The following is a 25,483-nucleotide window of genomic DNA, read 5'->3' as shown; positions in this document are numbered from 1 at the left end:
ATCCTCAAGGTCTCACTGATGAAGTTCAGCATTCCCACAGACACCTGGGAATCACTGGTTCAAAGCCCTCCCAAATGAATGAGAAGCATCTGGGAAGGCATCAAGCACCTGGTGATTTGTCACCGAGAAAAAGTGGAAACCAGGCATAATTGACGCTGCCTCACCAACATACCATTCATCCTTTCCCGTGACCACCTTCAGCCCCAAATGTAACAGTAATTTCAGTCTGTACTGCTAGTGACGGAATCGGAGAGTGGAAGACAGTCATGATCTGCGAGATACTGCCAATGAATGAATGAATGAGTGATGTGTTCCTTGCTTCTCTTAGCACTGATGCATATTTCAGCTTAGAACATTGAACTGTGATCTAATAAAAGCCAGTAAAATGGTCTGGTCTCCATATTAAAATTGTCTCTCGATGCATCTTCTTGTCAGACCTAGGCATGACTACTTCAGAGCTAATTATCTGTTATAGCTGCCATAACTGCTAGTTATTCACTGTGCAGAAGATAAGTTGTTTTTATTCAGTTGAGCCATCCTTTGCTGCTGGTCTGTCGTGATTTTGTACTCCAGCAAATCTGGCGTTGCCAATCTGGAACTTTGGTTTATCACGGGTATTCTTTATTTCAACTCCTGATAGTGGAAATTGCTAGTAGGTTTGGGTTATCTGGATTTGACTCATTGTAATTTCACTGTAGTTGGTAAGTCATCTCAGGCTGATCACGGGCATTGCCTTGAAGAATGTACCAAGGAAAACTTAATGGCTAAGGTTTTGTTTGCATTTGAATCTGGAAAGTTAACTCAGTGGTCATGGCAATGCCAAGGGGAATGCAGTAGAATGACTGTTTACTCAGTTTTTGTTTGCTTAATAAAAGCACAATGCATGAACATGCTCTCTGTGTGAGTAAAGGATATAGCTTCAATGTAAGTTTGTTATTTGTGTCACGTGTAAGTGAGCGACACTGAGCCTGACTGATCTTAAATTATGAGGAAGTGAGGACTGCAGATGCTAGCGATCAGAGTCGAAAGTGTGGTGCTGAAAATGCACAACAGGTCAGGCAGCGTCCGAGGAGCAGGAGAGTTGGTTTTCGGGCATAAGTCCAAATGAAGAGTTTATGCCCGCAATATCGAACCTCTTGCTCCTCGCATGTTGCCTTAACTGCTGTACTGATCATAACTTTGTCCAGCCCAGGCCAGTCCAACACCAGCACCTCCATATCCATAATTTAACGATCACCTGGTGTTGTGTGATTTTGATCTTAAATTTAGATTGTTAGTGCAATTCTTATTACATTTGGGATTGATTAGCAGTCAGGTGACGGGCCAACCAATGAATGCCCCCTCTTTCATGCTGCACAATCTGTTGTTTTCTTTGTGTTTTGGCATTCCTGTGGTTCCGTTCTGATGAGTAGAAGCAGAAAATCTTCAACAGCATGTCTCATTTCAGTGATATTTAAATATGTTCAAGCATTACCTAAGTTTGATGAGGATGTAGAAACCTTTTTCATTTGAGCAAGTGGCTAAACAAATGAAACAGCCGGTGACCATGTGGATGTTGTTGATCTAAATTAAGTTGGTAAGTAATGTTAGTGAGGTATATGGCTCCCTATCGGAGGAGGTATCTGAGGAATGTGAGGAGGTGAAAATTGCCATCTTGTCATGCAAATCATAGAATCCCTATAATGTGGAAGCAGGCCATTCAGATCATCAAGTTCATGCTGATCTTCAGAAGAACATCCCACTCACATCCGTGTAACCCTGCATTTTCCATGGCTAATCCACCTAGCCTGCATATCACTGGACACTATGGGCAACTTAACATTGCCAATCCATCTAACCTGCACATCCTTGGACTGCAGGAAGAAACCAAAACCCCTGGAGGAAACTCTAGCAGACGCTGGGAGTATGCGTAAATTCCACACAGTCACCTGAAGGTGAAATTGAACCTGGGACCCTGACACTGCTGAGCCGTCATGCTGCCCCTGAGTGCATGTAAGCTAGTGCCAGAAGCCTAAGACAACATTTTAGGTTTCTCAGGAGGGAATCTGGTCAAATGTACACAGAATTTGAATGGATCAAACAATGTGGTTTTGGTAGGTGGATAAGGGCATTGAAAGTAGATCAATTGTATGATGTTCTTAAAGAAAGGATTATTTTGGAGGTTTCTATCCTCTGCCTCAAGTTCATGCTTCAATCAAGATACCCTTTAAATGTTGTCAATGTGTCTGATTCCACCATCTCCACTGCATTCCAGGTACCCATCACCCTCTGTGAAATATCTTCCCCACATTTCTCCCCTAAACATTCCCCCTGTCATCTTGAATCTGTCATCTTGCAATTAACTTTTCCACTCTATCTATGCCCCTCATAATTTTGGAGGCCTCTACCAGGTCACCCCTCAGCTTCATCTTTCCAATGAAAACGGTCCAAATTTATCCAACCTCTCCATCTTTACACCTCCTTCAAAGCATCCACGTCCTTCTGGAAGTGTGGCAACCTGAACTACATGCAATATTGAGAATGTGGCTGAGCTAAAGTTTTTTTTTGTACAGTTGTAATATAGCTTGCCAACTTTTATATTTAAGGCTCCAGCCGGTGAAGGCAATGGTGGTGTATGCCTCCTTGAACACATGATTTACCTGTGTTGCCACTTTCTGGCATCTGTGGACCTGTACATCCAGATCCCTCTGTAGATCAGTGCTCCTAAGGGTTCTGCCATTTATTGTATAATCCACACCTGAATTTGATCTTTCAAAATGTATCACCTTGCATTTGTCCAGATTAAACTCTATCTGCCATTTCTCTGCCCAAATCTGTGATCTATCTATATCCCACTGTATCCTTCGACAATCTGCCTCAGAATCTGCAACTCCATTGATTTGGTGTCATCTGCCAACTTAGTAATCAGACCAGCTACATTGTCTTCCATATAATTTATATATTGCAAGCAACCAAGGTTCCAGCACTGAATGTTGCAAAAATTCACAAGTTACTCATTTTCAATCTGAAAACATCCTTCCACCGTTACTGTCTTTTTGATGACAAGGCTAGTTTTGTATCTATCCAGCCAGCTCATGCCATCCCATGAGTCTCTACCTTCTGTACCAGCTTGCCATGAAGTATTTTATCAGACACCTTACTTAAGTCCACTTAGATGCCATCCACTACCCTTCGCTCATCAATTCTTGTCACTTCCTCAAAAAGCTCAATTGAACTGGTTAAACATGACCTTCCCAGCATAAACTCATGATGCTTATCACTAACAAGTCCATTCACTTCCAAATGTGAATAATTCCAGCCTCCCGTTATTTTCTCCAGTAGCTTCCCACCACTGACGTCAGGCTCACTGGCCTGTAAGTACTGGATTATTTCTGTTGCCCTTCCAAAACAGAGGAACAACACCTGCCACTCTCCAATCCTCTGAAACCCTGTCTGAGGCCGAAGACTATGCAAAGATACCTGTCCAGGCCCTTTCTATTTCCTTCCTTGCCTCCCATAGTATCCTGGGGACCTATCTACCTTCTTGCATTTCAAGACACCCAACACTTCCCCCTTCATTGAGATATTCCCACATCTTTCCCTAACCTCCAATATCCCTTATGTCCCACTCTTTGGTAAGTACCAATATAATGTTCTTAATCACTACCTCTGGCTCTACTCAGAACTTCCCTCCTTTATCCTTGAGTGGGTCTAGTCTTTCTCCAGCTACCCTCTTGCTCCTAATATATGCCTCTGGATTCTCCTTAACACTGCTGGCCAAAAACATTTCATAGCCTATAAAAACTGAAAGAACTGAGGATGCTATAAATCAGAAAAATGAACAGAAATTGCCGGAAAAGCTCAGCAGGCCTGGCAGTCAGAGTTAACATTTCAAGTCAACTGACCCATCATCAGAACTGATGGTAGCTAGGGAAATGTTGATTGATATGCTGAAGGTGGGGGGAAAGGAGTAAATGATAGATGGGGATTGAGCGCAAAGAGATAAGAACAGTTGGGCAGACAAAAGAATGAAAGGGCTGGGAGGGTGAATAGCTATTTAAGGGGACTGTTAATGTCTAGCAATGGGTTATGTTTAATAGCAGAATGTGTGATAACAAAACCAGCTGTGTGGGGGTTTGAGTGAGGACATCAGAGAGTTTAAGCCCTAAAGCTGATTAACAATAAATTGAGTCCAGAAGGCCACAGAGCCCTCAGGTGGAAATGAAGTGCTGTTCTTCCAAATTGTACTGAGCTTTGCTGGAGCACTGCAGCAAGCCTGAGATGAGATATTGGTCCGGGAACAGGATGGTGTGCTGAAGTGGCAGGCAACTGAAAGCACACGAGCCTTTTTTGCAGACAGAATGTAGTTCACCTCGTCCATACTTTTATCCCCCCCTCAATGTAGAATAGACCACATGTTGAGCAGGAAATATAGATTATGAGAGTGCAGGTAAAGCACCTTGAAGGCGTGTTTCGGCCTTTCGATACTGGGGAGGAAGTAAACAAACGTTTGGATGTGAGACCTTCTACCATTGCTGGGGAAGGTGCTGTGTTGCTGTTAGGTGTGTCAGGAGTAAAGGAAGAGGAGACAAGGATGACCGGAGGGAGAGGTCCCTGCGGAAGGCTGACCAGGGAAAAGAGGGGAATATGTGTCTGAGAAGGGAGGGTAGGGACCCCAATCCCCCCACACCTGGTGTTATCTCACAGTCTGCTTTTAAATATAATCCATTATTAGCCACTCACAGTCCCCATTAATAGCTCTTCACCCTTCTAGCCAGATTGTTAACCATTCCTTCATCTGTCCAAGAGCTATAGAGTCAGAATTCTACAGCGGGAAAACAGACCCTTCAGTCCAACTCGTCTATGTCGACCAGATATCTTAACCTAATCTAGTCCTATGTGCCAGCACTTGGCCCATATCCCTGTAAACCCTTCCTATTCATGTATCCATGCAGATGCCTTTTAAATGTTGTAATTGTACCCGCCTCCACCACTTCCTCTGGCAGCTCATTCCCTACATGGACCACCTTCTATGCAAAGTGTTGCGCCTTAAGTCCCTTTTAAATCTTTCTCCTCTCACCCTAAACCTATGTCCTCTTGGTCCCCCACCCCAGGGAAAACACCTTGTCTATTCACCATATCTGTGCCCCTCATGATTTTATAAACCTCTATAAGATCGCCCCTCAGCCTCCAATGCTCCACGGAAAACAGCTCCGGTCTATTCAGCATCTACCTGTAGTTCAAATCCTCCAACCCAGGCAATATCCTTGTAAATCTTTTATTCTCTCTCACTTTGGGCTCTATTCCCACCTATTGTTTACTCCTTACCCTCTTTCCCCATCCTATCTTTCGCATATACACTAACATTTCCTCAGAACTGATGATAGATAGGAAAAAGTCATTTGACTCGAAACATTAACTTTCTGATTTCTCACCACAGATACATTTCATTGCTCCTTACAGTTCTCCTAATTCCCTGTTTAAGCTCCTTCCTACTTATATTCTTCAAAGAATTTGTTTTTAATTGTCTGGACTTTGGGTGTGCTTCCTTTTTTTTTGACTAAACTGATAACTTCCCCTGTCATCATAGGGTCCCAAGTCTTACCATTCCTGTCTTTTTATTTTGACAAGAACATGCCTGGCCTTCACTCTCTAATCAACAAGCCTTTAGAAGACTTCCACGGCTTTAAACTAAACGGGGGGAAATTAGAAAACCCAACGTAGGGGAGATAAGCATGCAGATGGTTACCAGACCATAAAGGTGAGGGACAGAACAGGTGTCTTTATGCACCAAGAAATTTTGCTTAAAAAGTAGGGAAATTTAACAGTGGAACAAATTTAAGAGCTCTTTAAATAAATGTACAAAGCATTCGAAACAGAATTAATGAGTTAATAGTGCAAATAGAAACAAATGATTTGATCGCAGTTACTGAGACATGCTTACAAGGACATCGGGTCTGTGAATTGAATATCCAGGGGTACTCAGTGTTTTGGAAAGATCGACTGAAAGGAAGAGGAAGCAGTATGGCTTTTGAAGGAAGAGGTCAGTGCTGTCATGAGAAATGACTTAAGCACAGGCAATCGAGAAGAATCTGTCAGGGTTGAAATATGAAACAACAAAGGGAAAAAGTACTTGGTAGGAGTAATCTATCAGTCCCGAATAGTTCTACAGTGCAGCGCAGTGTAAAGCAGGAAATACTAGAGGCTTGCAAAAAAGGTACAGCAATAATCATAGATGATTTTCATCATGCACATAGATTGGAAGAATCAAATTGGCAAGAATAGCCAGGAGGCAGAGTTCATTGCTTGCATTAGAGATTGTTTCTTGGAGCAGTATGTTGTGAATCTAACCAAGGAACAGGCTACAATGGATTTGATATTGTGTATTGATGACATCCAAGTTAAGGATCCTTCAGGGGAGAATGCATGTCAGATATGGGCAAGTAGGGAAAGAGTTAAAATTTGAGTTTTGTGAAACAAGAGGTTCAGCTGAGCATGACTAAGATCAGATAAGAACTTGCAGTTAACAATAGGGTGCTGGAGACAAGGTTAATGGGTTAACAAGGTGAAAAAGCATTCATTATGTAGAGCTATCCAATAATATTGGAAGCATAAAGTGAGTTAATAAGGGGAGTATTCCGTGTGAAGCCAGTTAACAACATTCATTGCGTAACAGCAGATGGCTTAATCTTTACTATTAACACTCACTGTAACAGTCACCCAATTGATATGTATGTTGCTTTATCTGGATACTCCTCACTGTAAGTGACGATATGATTAATTCAGGAAACTGCTGTTCCAGAGAGGACAGAGAACTTATGTCCCTGTGCACATGAGCGATCGTTCTCTCCCTCCCTAGGTCCCAGATTAAAGTTGACAAAGGTAAAGCTATACAATGTCTCTGAGCATTTTGCTTCGACTGAGGTGGGAACAGGACGACACGGGGAGTGGTGACCATAGTATGATAAAATTCAGTTCAGGGGTGAGAAAATGAACTCCCACAGTAGTGTTCTGGAATTAAATACAGGAAATTACATAGGCATGAGGACAGATTTGGCCTGGGTAGATTGGGTGAGAAGGCGAAATGATAAGATAGCAGATAAACAGTGGTAATTCCTCACAACTAAAATAAGATTCTGGGTTCACCAAGATGGAGGACAGGAAAAAATTGTGGGTGTAAGAGTTTCTCCTTTTTTGAGGTATTGACTTAGGTGTTGAAGGTGAATTCCTTGAATTATATGAACAATAATTACAGTTTTATAAACTGCTGCATTACTTTGGAACGAAAAAAGATCAAAACAAAAGCATTTAAAAAGGAGGAAGAGAACAAAGACAGTGGCCATATGGTCAGTGAAGAGAAACAGAGGAAGAAACCTCTACACTGCTATCTGGCACAGCAGTGACTCAGCACAGCTATTGCCTTTTGAGTTCAAGTATTTCTGGACATCAGTATGGATCTAAGAATAATTAACAAACAGTGAAATTTGCAGCTGACCTTGGAGGAGCATGTGGGGGAGAGCTGACAGCACAGGAGCAGATAATTACATCGTTTTTACATGTAATCTACCTGTCTTTTTAAATAATGAAAAGAGTGGGTTATTTTTGGTTAGATGTTTTATTGAGGTCAATCTCTTGCCTAAACTTCAAAAATGTTAAACATGGTAATAAGTTAGCCTGGAGCAGTAAGACTGCAATTTACTGTAGAATAAGGTGCAAAGCTGGCCTTTAGGAGAGTGATATGCTATTTCTGTTGAATGAGGGAGAATTTCCATGTTACTCATGATTACGACACCAATAAGTGTGTTTGATTGCGAATCCTATCGTACCACGTGGATCGGTTGGAGTGGCAGTTACAGGCACTGAAGAATTGACAGGAGCTGGGGGTGTGATGAATGGCAGTTATTGGAAGGGAGAAAAGCTACTGAAACAGCCAGTTAGATGGATTGTCGCCCGGAAAGGTAGGAGAGGGAGGCAGGTAGTGCGGGAGTCACCTGTGGCTATTCCAAAGACAAACAAGTATGCCGATTTGGAAAATGTAGGAGCTGATAGATTTGGAATTGCAGCACAAACGTCCAAGTTTCTGGTACCGAGAATGGCTCTAAAGTAGTGAGGGGTATGTCAGGTTCCAAGCTATTCTGGTAGGGGACTATCTAGTCAGAGGCATTGACAGACGTTTCTGCTGCCGACAGCGAGAACTCATAATGGTATTTTGCCTTCCTGGTGCCAGGATCAAGGATATCTTTTGAGAGAGTGCAGAATATTCTCAAAGTGGAGTGAGATAACAGGAGATCATTGTACACGTTGGAACCAATGACATAGGAAAGAAAAAGGATGAGATTCTGAAGGGAGAATATAGAAAGTTAGGCAGGAATTTAAAAAGGAGGTCCTCCAGGATAGTAATATCTTGATTACTCCTGGTGCCAAGAGCTAGGTGAAGGCAGGATGGTCCAATAGAGCAGATGAAAGCATGGTGGAGGAGCTGGTGCAGCGGAGTAAGGTTAACATTTTTGGATTATTGGAATCTCTTCTGTGGTAGAAGTGATCTGTACAAGAAGGATAGTTTGCGCGTGGATTGGAAGGGGACTAATATTCTGGCAGGGAAAGCCTTGCTCGAGGTGCTCAGGAGTATTTAGACTAGTGATGGGACTCAGGAAGATAGTGAGGAAAGAGATTATTCTGAGATTGGTACAGTTGGAAAAAAGAGCAAGTCAAACAGCCAGGGAAGGGGGGAACAAAGGAGAGAATGAGGTAAACTAAACTGCATTTATTTCAATGCAAGAGGCTTAACAGGGAAGACAGATGAACTCATGGCATGGTTAGGAGCATGGGACTGGGATGTCGTAGCAATTATAAAGACATGTCTCAAGGATGGGCAGGACTGGCAGCTTAATAAGATAGAAAGGGGGGCAAGAGAGGAGGGGGGGTGGCACTACTGATAAGGGACAGCTTCCCTGCTATGCTTAGGGAGGATATTCCTGGGTATATATACGTCCAGGGAAGTTGTTTGGGTGGAACTGAGAAATAAGAAAGGGATTAATACCTTATTGGGATTGTGCTTTAGACCCCACAACAGTCAGAGGGAAATTGAGAAACAAATTTGTAAGGAGATCTCAGTTATCTGTAAGAATAATAGGGAGGCTATGGTAGGGGATTTTAACTTTGCAAACATAAGCTGGGACTGCCATAGTGTTAAGGGTTCAGATGGAGAGGAATTGAAGTGGGTACAAGAAAATGTTCTGATTCCATTTGTGGGTCTACTACTAGAGAAGGTGCGAAACTTGACCTACTCTTGGGAAATAAGGTAGTGCACGTGACTGAGGTGTCACTGGGGGAGCACTTTGGCACTAGCGACCATAATTCTATTAGTTTTAAAATAGTGATGGAAAAGGACAGACCAGCTCAAAAAGTTGAAGTTCTAAATTGGAGGAAGGCCAACTTTGGTGTTAGGCAAGAATTTTCAAAAGCTAATTGGGGGCAGATGTTCGCATGTAAAGGGACAGCTGGAAAATGGGAAGCCTTCAAAAATAAGGTAACAACAGTCCAGAAACATTGTTTAAGATGAATGGCAAGGAATGCTGGATGACGAGAGAAATTGAGATTTTGGTCAATAAAAAGGAGGCGGCATATGTCCGCTATAGACAGCAGAGATTGAGGGAATCCTTAGTGTAAAGGCAGCAGGAATGTACTTGAGTGAAATCAGGAGGGCAAAAAGGGAACATGAGATGGTTTTGGCAAATAGGATTAAGGAGAATCTCAAAGGATTTTATAAATACATTAAGGACAAAAGGGTAACTAGGGAAAGAATAGGACCTCTCAAAGATCAGCATGACAGCTTGTGTGTGGAACTGCAGGAAGTGGGGGACATAGTAAACACGGATGCAAAAATACTAATTTATTATGGAGAAGGACATGGAAGATACAAAATGTGGGGAAATAGATGGTGACATTTTGAAAAATATCCATATTACACAGGAGGAAGTGTTGGATGTCTTAAAACGCATCAACATGGATAAATCCCTATGATCTGATCAGGTGTACCCGAGAACTCCGTGGGAAGCTAATGAAGTGTTTGCTGGGTCCCTTGCTGAGATATTTATATTATCAGTAGTCACAGGTGAGGTGACAGAAGACTGGAGGTTGGTTAACGTGGTGCCACTATTTAAGAAAGGTGGTAAGGAAAAGCCAGGCAACAATGGACAGGTGAGCCTGACATCGGTGGTGGGCAACTTGTTGGAGGGAATCCTGAGGAGCAGGGTTTACATATATTTGGAAAGGCAAGGACTGATGAGGGATAGCCAGCATGGCTTTGTGCATGGGAAATCATGTCTCACAAACTTGATTGAGTTTTTTAAAGCAACAAATGATTGAAGGCAAAGCAGTAAATATGACCTGTACAGACTTAAGTTAGGTGTTCGACAAAGTTTCTCATGGTAGACTGGTTAACAAGGTTTGATCACGTGGAATACAGGGAGGACTAGCCATTTGGATACAGAACTGGCTCGAAGGTAGAAGACAGAGGGTTGTGGTGGGGAGTAGCTTTTTGGACTAGAGGCCTGTGACTAGTGGTGCATCACAAGGATCAGAGCTAGGTCATTTACATAAATATTTTGGATGTGAACATAGGAGGTATAGTTAGTAAGTTTGTAGATGCCACCAAAATTGGTGGTGTATTGGACAGCCATGAGGGTTATCTCTGATTACAACAGGATCTTAACCAGATTGGCCAAGGAATGGCAGTTGGTATTTAATTTGGATAAATATGAGGTGCTGCATTTTGGACAGGCAAATTGGAGCAGGAGTTACACACTTAATGGCAAGATCCAAGGGAATGTTGCTGAACAAAGAGACCTTTGGACTGCAGGTTCATATGTCCTTGAAAGTGAAATCTCTGCTAGATAGAATAGTGAAGAAGGCATTTGGTATGCTTTGCATTGTTGGTCTGAGCGTTGAGTATAGGAGTTGGAAGGCCATGTTGCAGATGTGCAGAATATTGGTTTGGCCAGTTTTGCAATATAGTGTGAAACAAGATGACAAGCGTGAGAGTGGAAACATTTCTAAGGGACCTAAGGGGCAACTTTTTCGCACAGAGGGAAGTGTGTGAATGGAATGAGCTGCCAGAGGAAATAGTGGAGGCTGGTACAATGACAACATTTTAAAAGGTAACTGGATGTGTTTTTGAATAGGAAGAGTTGAGAAGGATATGAGCTAGGTGCTTTCAAATGGGGCTAGATTGATTTAGGGTATCTGGCTGGCATGGGCAAGTTGGACCAAAGTGTCTGTTTCCATGCTGTAAATCACTATGACTGTATTCCAATGAGAATGAAAGATGATAAGTGGGGGGAAAAAGAATCATAGCTAAACAATGAGGTCAAGGACAACATGAAGTCAAAACCTAAGGTATACCATATTGCAAGGCCAGTGGCAGGATGGCAGATTGGGAAACTTTCGAACACAAAGGGATACTAAAAATTAATACGAGTTAAGATAAATTATGAAAGAAAACTAGCACAATATATCAAAAATAACAGCAGAAGCTTCTATAGGTATATAAAAGGAAAAAGTTGCTAATGTGAATGTTGGTCCCTTGGTAGATGAATCTGGAGAGTTAATAGTGGGCAACACTGAGTTGGCAAAGGTGCTGAATCTTGGATGCTGATATTTTCACGATGGAGGACAGTACTACCATTCTTGTTGGAACGGGGAAGTCGGGAGCCGTAGATAAGATAGGACTTAGAACAATCAACATCAGTAGGGAAAAGGTACTAAGCAATCTATTGGGATTGAGGACAGATTAGTTCCCTGGGCCTGATGGCCTGTATCTGAGAGTATTAAAGGAAGTAGTAGCAGGGCTAGCAGATCCATTGGTTACAATATTCCAAAATTCCCTGGACTTAGATAAGTTTCCAGTGGATTGGAAAATGGCTAATAAAACACCCATATTCAAAAAAGGTGGGAGGCAAACTGTGGGAAATTGCTGACCAGTTGGTTTACCATCTGTTGTTGGGAAAGTGTTTGAAATAATTATCAAGGAAGGTAATATCAGGGTGTTTGAAAAGTCAAAGCACAATCAATCAGAGTCCGCATGGTTTCATTAAGGGCAAATCATGCTTGACTATTTTGCGAGTGTTCTTCAAAAAAGCAACAAACAAAGTAGATAATGGGGATGCTGTAGATGTAATTTATCTGAACTTCTTGAAGGTGTTTAAGTCAGTTGTCAGAAAGGCAAACAAATGCAATGTGGCATTTATTTTGAGATGACCTGAATATAAAAGCAAGCATGTACTTATGAGGCGCTGTAAGGCTCTGGTCAGACCCCACTTCGAGCATTGTATGCAGTTTTGGGCCCCATATCTTAGCGAGGATGTTGGGAAAATGATACCATTGATAGGAGAGACTAGGACCTGAGGAAGTAAGGGAAGACCTTTTAGAACGGAGATAAGGAGAAACTTCTTCAGCCAGAGAATGGTGAATCTATGGAATTCATTACCACAGAAAGCTGTGGAGGCCAGGCCATTGAGTATATTTAAGACTTGAGGTTCTTGAATATCAAAAGTTATAGGAAGAAGGTGGGAGAATGGAGTTGAAACGTACCAGCCATGATTGAATCGAGGAGCAGACTCAATAGGCTGAATGGCCTAACTTCTGCTATTTCTATGGTATTGTGTTTGATAAGTTGCCGCACAAAAGGTTAATTTACAAGGTTGGACCATATGGAATTAGGAGTAATTAGCCTGGATAGATGATTGGCTGATGGACAGAATACAGAGTCGCGATAAATGGTTTTTTCCTATATTGCAAGATGTAACTGGGGGGGTGGCACAGGGCTCGGTCCTTGAATGCCAGCTATTTACAATCAACATTAACGAATTGGATACAGGGATGGAAAACTCTATAGCCACATTTGCGGACAACACAAAAATAGGTGGGATGGTAAATTTCAATGAGGAAATAAGGATCATTACAAATGGATATAGGTTAGGAGAGTGGACCAAAATATGGCAAATGGAGTTTAACATGGATAAGAGCATGGTCAGGCATTTGGGTTGAGAAAATGGGAAAGCAGCCTACTATCTTATTAGGGAGAGACTTCGGGATGCTCTGGTGCAGAGGGAACTAGGTGCACTCATTCGTGAGTCCCAGAAAACTAGCATGCAGGCACAGCAGATAATAAAGAAAGCGAATGGAATGTTGGCCTTTTTAGTGAAGGAAACAGGAATATAAGGGTAAGGAAGTATTGTTGAAACTCTCTAAGATATTGGTGCACAGTTCTGGTCCCCTTATTTGAGGAAGTATGTCGTGGCATTGGAGGCAATTGAGATGAAGTTCACTAGATTGATCCCAGAGTTATGAAGTTGTCGTATGAAGAGAGGTGGAATAGTTTAGGCCTATGCTCATTGGAATTTAAAAGAATGAGGGGAGACCAGATTGAGGTATTCAAGATGTTAAAAGGTATGAATAGCATAGACATGGAGCGGATCTTTCCTCTTGTGGGACATTCTAGCATGCGAGGTCATAGTCTTAGGATAAGGGGTAGCAATTTAAAACAAAGTTGAGGAAAAACTACTTCTCCCAAAGGATTGTGAATCTGAATTGGCTACCCCAGAGTGTGGTGGGTGCTGGGAAAATATGTAAATTTAAGTAGGAGTTAGACCAATTTTTAAATTGGTAATGGATTGAGGGGATATGTAGAAAGGCAAGAAAATGGAGGCGTGGAGCATATCAACCATGATCAACTAGCAGAGATGTTAGAAACTGCAGTTGTTAGAATCCAAAATAGGAGGCTGGAAGAACACAGCAGGCTAGGCAGCATCAGGAGGTGGAGAAGTTGACATTTTAGGTGTAACCCTTCAGGGTTAGCCTACTGTGTTCTTCCAGCTTCTTGCTTGTCTATGATCAAATGGCAGAGCAGACTTGATGGGCCACACTGCCTAATTCTGCTCCTGTATGTTATGAATTTGTGTTAGATGTGGAGTTACCCTCAAATACCCGTTCCCAATCCATATTCTCCATTTCATGCCTAATTAGCTGGCCTTTTCAAAGTCCACTCTTGTCTGTGTCCATAAGTACTCAAAAAATGTTTGGAATTATGATTCCTATTACCAAAATGCTCCCCCATTGAAACTTTGACCATCAGCTGGGCTCATTTCCCAGTACTAGGTATAGTTTGCCCCCTCCCTTGTTGAACCATCCACATACTGTAGTGGTGAGAACTTATGGAAGGCAAACAGTTAAGATGACAAGATTAGCATCAGAAATGGCAGATGGTTGTGTGTTGTTTCATAAAGCCAAGTTTCACTTCCAGCACTAATTTCAATCTGAGAGGGATAGAAATTGAGAAAAGAGAAATCCTCTGCTGGTTAGGGAATAGAAGATCTCTTTGAAGTTAGTAAAGCCTTACCAGAGGCAAAAAAGGAAATTTGAGGTGGAAAGAGAAGTAAAAAAGCTCAAATGTACTGTAATAAAGTGGGCTATATGAAGTGTTGGTGATTTAGAAAAAGCACCGAAAAGGTGGATGTGGAAGTTAGGACAAGCCAGTGAGTTTTGATTATGTGGTAAAGGAAACCAGTGTAAGCTAAAAAGCTGCAAACCATGTCCAACCTGGTCAGGGGTTAATTGAGAAAAATTAACTAGATATTCTAGAGAAAAATATTCTAGATCTCTTTAAAGAAGTTACTTGTGAGGGTAAGTGTTGGCAAAATTAACCCGATTAAAGTAGAGACCACACAAACCAGATTGGGTGAAATTGACGAGCTGTTTATCACAAGCAATATCGCTGACGAGAAATTGACTAGGCTGACAAAGAACTGACAGTCTGTTCAGGTGGATCAAGGGTTCTGTCCTCGAGTTGAGGATGGAGCTGGTTTTATCAGAATCTTGTGCAATAAGGTTAATTAAAATGGAGAAAGATACAATATATTTGTAAATTAAGTAATTCAGTTACAATGATAATTGAAAAAGAATTATTGGAAGAATGTCCTGATTGTCAACACAATGTAACATACTGACAGTATGAGTTCTTGATGGGATTAGGAGATTTCAGTTCTCTTTGCAGGTAGGTGAGAATCTCTCTTTTGAAACAGGTGCTCCCATTGTACCTGTCCTGGGAGCGAGGTCCTTGGGAGTGCCTGGCCTGTTCATTGTGTGGCTTTGGTATTGCTGTACTATGAGACTGCCCTTGGGACTTTGGGACAGCTATGTTGACTGGGTATTGTTGGTGTGTTTTGGGAAGTATACTTCCTTGTCTGAGTGTCTGGTGTCTGGTTTCACTTGTCAGCCTGTTTGGTCACTGCCAAGTTTGGCCAAGTTTGCTTTCCTGTGTTCTGTGTGGGCTTACTATGGGTCAGCAGGGTGGCAGATCTTTTCCCACGGTAAGGTTTACTTACTTAGGTCAGGAGGAGTAGGTAAAGAAATTAAGATTTTGAGGGATATGGCAGTAAGTCAATCTTTAGCAAGAGAGTTAAAAATCACACCAGTCCAAATGATTCATTTGGAGGCACTAGCTTTAGAAGTGCTGGTTCTTTATCAGTTAGTTGTGGAGCAGAATCATACGACAGAATTTATAGCAACAAGATTACAATGTCATTGGAATGTAATATTAAACAAATTTTAGCTTGAGTCTTTCATCTTTGATCATGTTAGTTTTGGTTCCTTCATATGTAAATCCCAGAATATGTTAAAAGTTATATTCTCAAGATTGCTTTTAACAATGGATGTCATCTCAGCTCAGACAATGCATTGAAGGTGTGAAGTGAAAGTCTGTCTGTGTCCCAGTGTTAGATCTGACTGATTTGACTGTATTTCTAAAGTGGCATTTACAGAACATTACATGGATTTATGCAGTTTTTGAGCAAAACAAAATGTAATCCTGCAAGTACAAATTTACCCCACCAACCTGTGTCTCTGCGTGCGCGTGTGTGTATAGTGTAGTGGGGTCATCTGTAGTGTGACGTGAACCCAAGATCCCGGTTGAGATCACGCCCATGGGTACTGAACTTGGCTATCAGCCTCTGGCACTTTGCATTGTTGCCTGTCCCGAAGTCTGCCTTGGAGGATGACCACCCGAAGGTCTGGGGCCGAATGTCCCAGACTTTTGACAAGACATGAGCTATGTAATTCACAACGGGTATGACCAGAAAAGATGGCAATATGTGGATTTCATGGTGAGGGGGGCAGTGTTCGATTACATAAATGGAGGTTGGAGTGTCCGGTGCAAAGTTGTGATAATAGTAGAGAAATTCTCATTTCAGAAATTAGTCTATCCTTTGTATTGATATTGCTGGATCACACAGTTGGGGGAATGATGCCTACTGTGGTTGAAAAGCCAATGAAAAATCAGGCAACTGAGATGTTACATGAAGCATATTCTGGAATTTTACCTGACTGTGATAACAAGGTCACAAAGCCACAGGTTGAATCAGGAGGAAAAACCAAGGAGTAAAGATAAGGAAGTTGAAGTTCAATTATCAGAAACTATGATCATATGGTTGAGAGAAAAACAAGAACAAGTGAAGGATGAAGTGGATATTTTTAGTTCAGAGCAATTAACTGAATTATAGCAGAAAGCTGAAAAACTGAAGTAGTATCAAAAAGCATATAGAGAAGAAGATTGAATGTATCCTAGAAGTCATGATTTGGAGATGCCTGTGTTGAACTGGGGTGTACAAAGTTAAAAATCTCTCAACACCAGTTTATAGTCCAACAGGTTTAATTGGAAGCACTAGCTTTCAGAGCGCTGCTCCTTCAGGTGATTGATGAAGGAGCGGTGCTCCGAAAGCTAGTGCTTCCATTTAAACCTGTTGGACTATAACCTGGTGTTGTGTGAATTCTAACCTTGTATCAAAGAATGTTATCTTTAAAAATGACATCTTGCTGAGGAAATGGAGACCATCGCGTATTCAGGTAGATGAGAAATAGGCAGAAGTTCACCAAGTCACATTACTGGTAGGTTACAGAAAGGAGGTGGTGCATGTAGCATGTGAACAACTAGCAGGAAGTCTTTTGAAAAGTAATGCCAAAATGTAGAAACATTTGTATTCACTTGGACTACATAAGCATGTGGTTGCTTTTTGCCAGACATGTGGTATGTGTCAGGTAAATCAAAAACCTCTGACAGTGATGAAACCAGCAGGCTCAATACCTACTCCCACATTTAAGAAACCTTTTTCAAGAGTCTTAATTGATTGTGTAGGACCCTTACCTCAAACAAAAAGTAAAAGTCAGTATTTGTGGATCATAATGGATGTGTCTACAAGATTTCCAAAGGCGATCCCATTATGCAATATCATGGCTAAAAGGATTTCAGAAGAGTAAGTTAAATTTTTTGAGTTATCAACTACCCACACAGATACCATCATAAGGGTCATGTTTTACGTGAAAATTATTAAAGGATGTTATGGACAGCTTAGGAATAAAACAAATCAAATCTCCTGCATACCATCCAGAATCGCAGGGAGCATGAGATCAGTGGCATCAAACTTTAAAGACTATGTTGAGGGCTTATAGTCAAAACTATCCAGAGGATTGGGATAAAGGAATTACATTAGAAGTTTTTTGCAATTAGGGTGATAGCTGATGAATTAACTAAGTTCAGTCCATTTGAATTAGTTTTTGGGCATGAGGTGAGAGGACCTCTCAAATTAATTAAGGAGAGAGTTCAAAGTCAAGAGTTCAGAGACCACATATTTGGGCTATGTTCCAAATTTTAAGGAAAGATTAACTGGAGCAGGTGAGTTGGTTAGCCAACATTGAAAGCAAACAGCATAAGATGAAGCAGAAAGCAGATTGAAATCAGAAATTGACAGTTTTGCTGCAGGAGATGAAGTGTTAGTAATACTATCAATGATAGGTAAACCTTTGAAAGGCAAGGTTTCATGGGTTATATCTAATTAAGTGAATTATTTGATAAGAACACCAGACTGAAAGCAATCGGTGTGTCATAGAATATGTTCAAAAGGTATTTAATAGGGAAAGAAAGGAAAAGAAGAATGTATTATTGGTTACAACAGAGTGAAGAACCAAGTTCAGATGATTTTGAATTGGACATTCCTCAAATTAGACAATGAAGTAGTTTCAAAAATTAGGATCAATATTGGATTGCCTTCCAGATGAAAATCAAAATGACCTGACAGAGTAACTACATCATATAGGGAGATATGTGGGAATAAGATGGAAAATAGTAATCTGATTATATTAATGTAAATTTAGGAAAAGTTGTTCCAATTAACTAACATCCATATAGACTTAACCCTCTAAAGTTGGCACAGAGATTGAATGGATGCTCAAAGACAACATAATCAAAGTGAGTTGCAGCGAATGGAGCTCACCCACAGTAATGGTACCACAATCAAATGGTACCCAATGATTACATGTGGACTATTGCAAGCCAACGCAGTTTTAAAAAAATCTGATTAATATTCCTCATTTGGAAAATGGTTGAGAAGGTTGGACAGGCAACCTGTATTTCCAAGTTGGACTTGGTCAAAGGAAAAGAAGAATGTGTTATTGGTTACAACAGAGACGAAAATAGACCCTTCGTTTCAACTCATCCATGCCAACCAGATATCCTATCCTAATCTAGTCCCATTTGCCAGTACTTGGCCTATATCCCTGCAAACCCTTCTTATTCATACCCATCCAGATGCTGTAATTGTATATCAGCCTTCACCACCACCTCCAGCAGCTCATTCCATACATACACCACCCTCTGCGTGAAAAACTCGCCCCTTAGTTCTCTTTTATATCTTTTCCCCCCTATGCCCTCTAGTTCTGGACTCCCCCACCCCACTGAAAACATCTTGTCTATTGATTCTAACCAGGTCCCTCATGATTTTATAAGCCATGATAAGGTTACCCCTCCGTCTCCAATGGTCCAGGGGAAACAGCCCTAGCCTATTTGGTCTCTCACTGGAGCTCAGCTCCTCCAACCCTGGAAACAGCCTTGTAAACCTTCCCCACACTCGCACTTGAAAGGGTTTCACAACATCCTTCCAATAAGAGGGAGACCAGAATTGCACAAAATATTCCAACAGTGGCCAAGCCAATGTCATTTACAGCCGTAACATGACCTCCCAACTCGTTTTCTCGATACTCTGACCAATAAAAGAAAGCTTACCAAATGCCGCCTTTACTGTCCTGTCTACCTGCAACTCTACTTTTAAGGAACTATGAGCCTGCACTCCAAGGTCCTTTTGTTCAGTCACACTCCTCAGACCTTCAGCATTAAGTGTACAAGTCTTGCCCTGATTTGCTTTTCCAAAATGCAGCACCTCCATATTTATCTAAAATAAACTCTTCTCTGCCTTTCCTCAGCCCATTGGCCCATGTGATCAAGATCCCATTGTACCTGGAGGTAACCACCTTCACTGTCCACTCCACTTTGAATTTAGGTGTTATCTGCAAACTGACTGACTGCACCTCCTGTGTTCACGGCCAAATCATTTATGTAAATGACAAAAAGCAGTGGACCCAGCACCGATCCTTGTGGCACACCACTGGTCATAGGCCTCAGTCTGAATAGCAACCCTCCACCACCACCCTCTGATTTCTACCTTTTAGAGCCAGTTCTGTATCCAAGTGGCTAGTTCTCCCTGTTTTCCATGAGATCTAACCTTGGTAACCAGTTTCCCATGAGGAACCTTGTCGAACACCTTACTGAAGTCCATATAGATCATGTCCACCACTCTGCTCTCACAAATCCTCTTTGTTACTTCTTCAAAAATTGCAGTCAAGCTTGTGATTTCCCAATTACAAAGCTATGCTGACTATCCCTAAACAGTCCTTGTCTTTCCAGAAAAATATAAATCCTGTTCCTCAGGATTCCCAAGACCAACCTGTTGATATCAGGCTCACCAGTTCCCTGGCCTTCCCCTACCACCTTTCTTGATATCTTATGAACGGCTTCAGCTATTAATTTCAGCACAGTTCCTTTCACATACCCCATTGCTAAATCGGGCTTTCTGCTGCCGTTCTCATAATCGTTTTATTTATATTTGCAAACATGCAAATGATTTTTTTAATCTTTTTGAAATTTCTGCCCCTTAATGTGAGGCGAAGTTATTTAATTTCTTTGGTGAGAAGTTATATTGCATTAAAAGAATACAAGAGTGGGCAGATTGTGTAAGTTGAAAATGTATTGCTGGAAAAGCACAGCAGGTCAGGCAGCATCCAAGGAGCAGGAGAGTCGACGTTTCGGGCATGAGCCCTTCTTCAGGAAATTCACTCGGCATTTTCATTTTTCATTTACTGTTTTATCTGTGCTTTTTGCACAGATGATAGTTAATAACAAGGGTATTTCACTGAATGCTGCATCTATACTAATGGCGAGTGATTCGGCTATTTTTCAAGAAATGATTGCTATTTTCAAAGATCTTCGTGTTAACATCCCTAAATCTCAAACTCATAAAGGTCTCAAGTTCTTGACTTTTGTCCTGATTTTGTTTTACACTCGTTCTGAGTTTCATTTTAATCAGTCTATTCCGCATGCAGGATATTGGCAGTCACTATCCAATGCTGCACAATTAAAAGACTTTTGTATTCAATGTCTTCATCACTGGGCTGAAACATCTTGTGTCAGAGTGTGGTGCTGGAAAAGCGCAACAGATCAGGCAGCATCCAAGGAGCAGGAAAATCGATGTTTTTGACAAAAGTCCTTCATCAGGAATGAGGCTGGGAGCCTAGGGGGTGGAGAGATAAATGGGAAGGGGTGGGGCTGAGGGGAAGGTAGCTGAGAGTGCTTGGTGGATGGAGGTGAGGGTAAAGATGATAGATTGAAGGGGAGGGTGGTGCGGATAGCTGGGAAGGAAGATAGACACATTGGACAGGTCATGAGGATGGTGCTGAGCTACAAGGTTGGAACTGGGGTATGGTGGGGGTAGGGGAAATGAGGAAACTGGTGAAATCCACATTGATGCCCTGGGGTTGAAGGGTCCCGAGCTGGAAAATGAGGTGTTCTTCCTCCAGGTGTCGCATGGTAATGGAGTGATGGTGGAGGAGGCCCAGGACCTGCATGTCCTCAGCAAAGTGGGAGGGGAAGTTGAAGTGTTTGGCCACAGAACAGTGGGGTTGATTTGTGCAAGTGTCCTGGCAATGTTCTCTGAAGTGCTGTGCAAGTAGGCATCCTGTTTCCCCAGGGTAGAGACCACATCAGGAGCAACGGATGTAGTAAATTATGTGTGGAAGTGCAGGTGAAAATTTGATAGATGTGGAAAGCTCCTTTGAGGCCTTGGACAGAGGTGTGGGTGCAGGTTTTGCAATTCCTGTGGTGGCAGGGATAGGTGTCAGGAAGGGAGGGTGGGTTGTTGGGAGGCGTTGACCTGACAAGGTAGTCGCGGAGGGAACGGTCTTGATAGAAAACGTGTAGGGGTGATGAGGAAAATGTATCTCTGGTAGTAGGGTCTGTTTGTAGATGGCGGAAATGGCGGAGGATGATGCGATGTAAATGGAGGTTGGTGGGATTGAAGGTGAGGACTGGGAGGTTCTGTCACTGTTGCAGTTGGCAGGCAGAGGTGGGCCGGTAGGAGGTGGTGTCTTCAAGTTGGTGCCTGGCTTCAGTGGTATAGGGGTCAGTGTGCCAAACTAGCACTGTTTCCCCCCCCCCCCCCCCCTTGTCTGCTGACTTGATGATGAGGTTGGGGTTGGAGCAGGGGGAGTGGAGGGCTGACCGTTGTGACGGTTGGCGGATGGAGTGTCTGCCCTCTCCGCCCTACTGCCTCCTCGACCATGATCTCGCCTCCCATCACCAAACCACCATCTCCCAGACCGTACGAAACCTTATCACTTCAGGGGACCTCCCACCCACAGTTTCCAACCTCTGTTTAGGAACCCTGCACTGAGAAGTGGCAGATGGAGTTTAATTCGGATAAATGCTAGGTGCTGCGTTTTGGAAAAGTAAAACTTAGCAGGACTTATACACTTAAAAGTAAGGTCCTAGGGTGTGTTGCTGAACAAAGAGACCTTGGAATGCAGGTTCATAGCTTCTTGAAAGTGGAGTCGCAGGTAGATAGGATAGTGAAGAAGGCGCTTGGTATGCTTTCCTTTATTGTTCAGAGCACCCTGCCTCCTGAAAATATGCTATCCCTTCTTCGCAATTCCTCCCTCTTCACTGCATCTGCTCCCAGGAGGACCAGTTCCACCACAGAACACTCCAGATGTCCTCCTTCTTTAAAGACCGCAATTTCCATTCCCATGCCCTCCAGCGCACCTCATCCACTTCCCGCACCTCCACCCTCGAACCCCACCCCTCCAACCGCAACAATAACAGAACCCCCTGGTCCTCACCTTTCACGCCACTAACCTCATATACATCACATCATCCTCTGCCATTTCTGCCACCTACAAACTGACCCCACCACCAGAGATATATTTTCCCCTCCACTCCTATTCGCCTTCTGTCAAGACTGTTCTCTACGCGACTACCTTGTCAGGTCCATTCCCTGATCAACCCACCCTCCCTTTTTGGCACCTACCCCTGCCACCGCAGGAATTACAAAACCGGCGCCCACACCTCCCCCCTCAGCTCCATCCAAGGCCCCAAAGGAGCCTTCCACATCCATCAAAGTTTCATATGCACTTCCACACGTCACCTACTGTATTAGTTGTTCCTGATGCAGTCTCCTGTACATTGGGGCGACGGGATGCCTACTTAGCGCTTTTTAGAGAACATCTCCGGGACACCTGCACCAATCAACCCCACCACCCCGTGGCCGAACACTTCAATTTCCTCTCCCACTCTGCCGAGGACATGGAGGTCCTGGGCCACCTCCACCGCCATTCTCATTGGTCTGCATATCCATTATCTTCATTCAAAACCTCAATTTTATGTCTGGTTTTGCATACTTTATTATAACGTTTGGGACAGTTCATTATGAAATGATACTTTGAATTGTACCTGAAATGTCGAATGTTTTCAGTGTCTTCCTGGAACTCATTTACTTGGCTAAATCCCAAATTCTCTTTACTTTTCAAAATTATTAATAACATTTCTGTTAGTTACAGCTCTTTTCACACTGAGAGAGACCTGGAACTACTTGGTCTTGCCAATTTGTAAACAATTGTGTTCTCAAATTTTCTGCCATTCTTCTGATTTTTTTTCCCTTTGTGCTATGAGAGTTTCTGGGAATGAATGCTTTCTCAGGAATTTTTTTGGTGCTTCTGATATTTGTTCCGTTAGTTTATAATAATCTGCAAATTTAACTCCTATTAAAATTAGAAGTCGGTCTGAACTTCATATCATGGCTGAGTACCAGATCAATACCAGCGCAGATTAGGAATTTCCAAATGGTCAGTTGTAGAGATGTACAGCATGGAAACAGATCCTTAGGTCCAACTTGTCCATGTCAACAAGATATCCCAAATTAATCTAATTCTATTTGCCAGTACTTGGCCCATATCCTTCGAAACCCTCCTTATGCACATACCATTCAGATGCCTTTTAACTGTTGTAATTGTACTAGCCTCCAATACATCCTTTGGCAGCTCATTCTAGACAAGCACCATCGCCTGTGTGAAAACGTTGCCCCTTAGATCCTTTCTAAATCTTTCCACTCTCACGCTAAACCTGTGTCGTCTTATTCTGGACTCCCCCACCCCAATGAAAAGACTTTGTCTTTTTATTCTCTCCATTCCCCTCATGATTTTATAAACCTCTATAAGGTCATCACTCGGTCTCTGACGCTCCAGGGAAAACAACGCCAGCTAATTCAGCATCTCCCTATAGTTTGTGTACATCTTAGTAAATTCCATTTTGTACTTTTCTGCAATATTATCCTCAGTATTTTAAACTTGCCAGAATCTGAGCATTTGTTTTCAATAAAATCTAATTTTGTAACAATTCATCCAAACCTCCTCCGATGTTTAATCGGGTACCAATTCTGGAAAACTTCTCTGGAAAGCTTCTTATCTGGCTTTAGTTGGTGCAAAGTTTGTCAAAAATCTTACCTTCTAAGAGTTACTACTTAAATTCTGTGTTCCTTCATTAAGTTCTATACTGAAATGACCATGTTATGTTTGAGACAACGTGCAAAACGTTTCACTGAGCATGGCTACCTTTAGAAAATAAATTTGCAAATGTTATAAATTTGTATAATGCATCATTTTGGATATCTTGCTTTCATTTGAAAATATAACAATAATGTTAGCTTACACCATTGTTAAAGCTTTGTAACTTGTTTTAGTCATTCCTACAAATAGAATCTTCTTCTCTTCAGGCAATTCTGATCAAGATTTCTAGCTAAAATCTTAAACTTTTTAAAGTACTTGGACATTCACTTTACATCACTGTCTGAAGTGATTTTACTTTCTGAACCTTCCAGGTTTTCTAGACTAAGTTATAAAAACTTGTGACACTATTTCATGCAAGTGATATCAGAAGGACTGCAATGGCTTGTTGTGATATTGAAGAGTAGGTTATGGATTTCTCAAGTTATGTCCGTCATTGGGTAGATTGGTGAATACAAATATAGTAGAGTGGCAATTAGTTAGATTCCATCTTCAACTTTGCAAAGTTGACAATAAAAGAAAGTAGGTCAGTACAGTTTACCTTTCCCTACAGAAGATACATGTAATAGAAAATTATGATTGGCGCGGAAATGTTGAAAATTAAGTAAAAACAGATGGGAAAACACACAAATTTCAACTCTCTTGTTCACATCCAGTATTTTTAAACATATTGAGATCCTTTTTTTGTTGCACCATTTGGAGATGTCACATCATGGGAAATAGAATCCTCATCAGCTCATAACAATACAGGTATTTTCTCCTACCGCTAGGGTTTTGTAAATGATGCAGGTGTGTGGTTTTTGATGCTAGATTTTGGGACTTTGCAATGTTTACATACATGTAAGTTTACCAGATTCCAGAGAAGGCAGCTGGGTTTTGGGCAGGAGTTCGGAGTAGTGTCTGAATGTTTGCTGATCAACCTGTTCAGAGATACTATTGCATACATCTGGAGCAGGTGGGACGTGACACTTCAGGTCAAGAGATCGAGTTCTGCTGCACCTGACATTCTAGGCAGTCTTTCATCCAAATGTCAACTCTGCTTGAATCCGCTTTGATTCAGAGATCAGGCGAAATTAGGCATTTCCAGACTGGAAAGGATGTAGTGTCTATGTTTGTGCTGGTTCACTAGGGAGTTGCTCAACTTATTCATAAGAGAAAAAGTAGACATATAACTAAACTGCAGACTGTGGATTTTATTAATTTGTGTAATTGGATGACTGAGACTGAGGTTTGTTGAAATGGATCAGAATTCTTGTCTGAGATGGAAGTATCTCCGTTTTGGAATGATTGATTATCCAGCAGTGACTAATTGCATTTCTGATAAATAAAATATGATTAACAGCATCATTGGCTATGTTATCGATATCCAGTCATACATTGGAATTGTATTAAGCAAAAAGCATAATCGTTCTTGATTTTTGGAAATGCTTTATTTTATTTCTCACTGAGATGTTCCCAAAGTAAATGTATGCGTGAAGTGCATTACCTGAATTGTTTAAGTGTATGTTCT

At 41.8% G+C, this 25,483-nt stretch overlaps 1 protein-coding gene across 1 annotated transcript in view; it reads left to right on the top strand.

The window, feature by feature from the left end:
• Positions 1 to 25,483, top strand: part of prkcz (protein kinase C, zeta) — a 410,310-nt gene that overhangs the window by 46,779 nt on the left and 338,048 nt on the right. The gene's annotated exons all lie outside the window — the stretch shown is intronic.

This window comes from Hemiscyllium ocellatum, chromosome 37 (genome assembly GCF_020745735.1).
Source record: "Hemiscyllium ocellatum isolate sHemOce1 chromosome 37, sHemOce1.pat.X.cur, whole genome shotgun sequence".
Lineage (NCBI taxonomy): Eukaryota > Metazoa > Chordata > Chondrichthyes > Orectolobiformes > Hemiscylliidae > Hemiscyllium > Hemiscyllium ocellatum.
The sequence above is the reverse complement of the archived record's forward strand: the minus strand, read 5'-3'. Positions and strand labels throughout refer to the sequence as shown.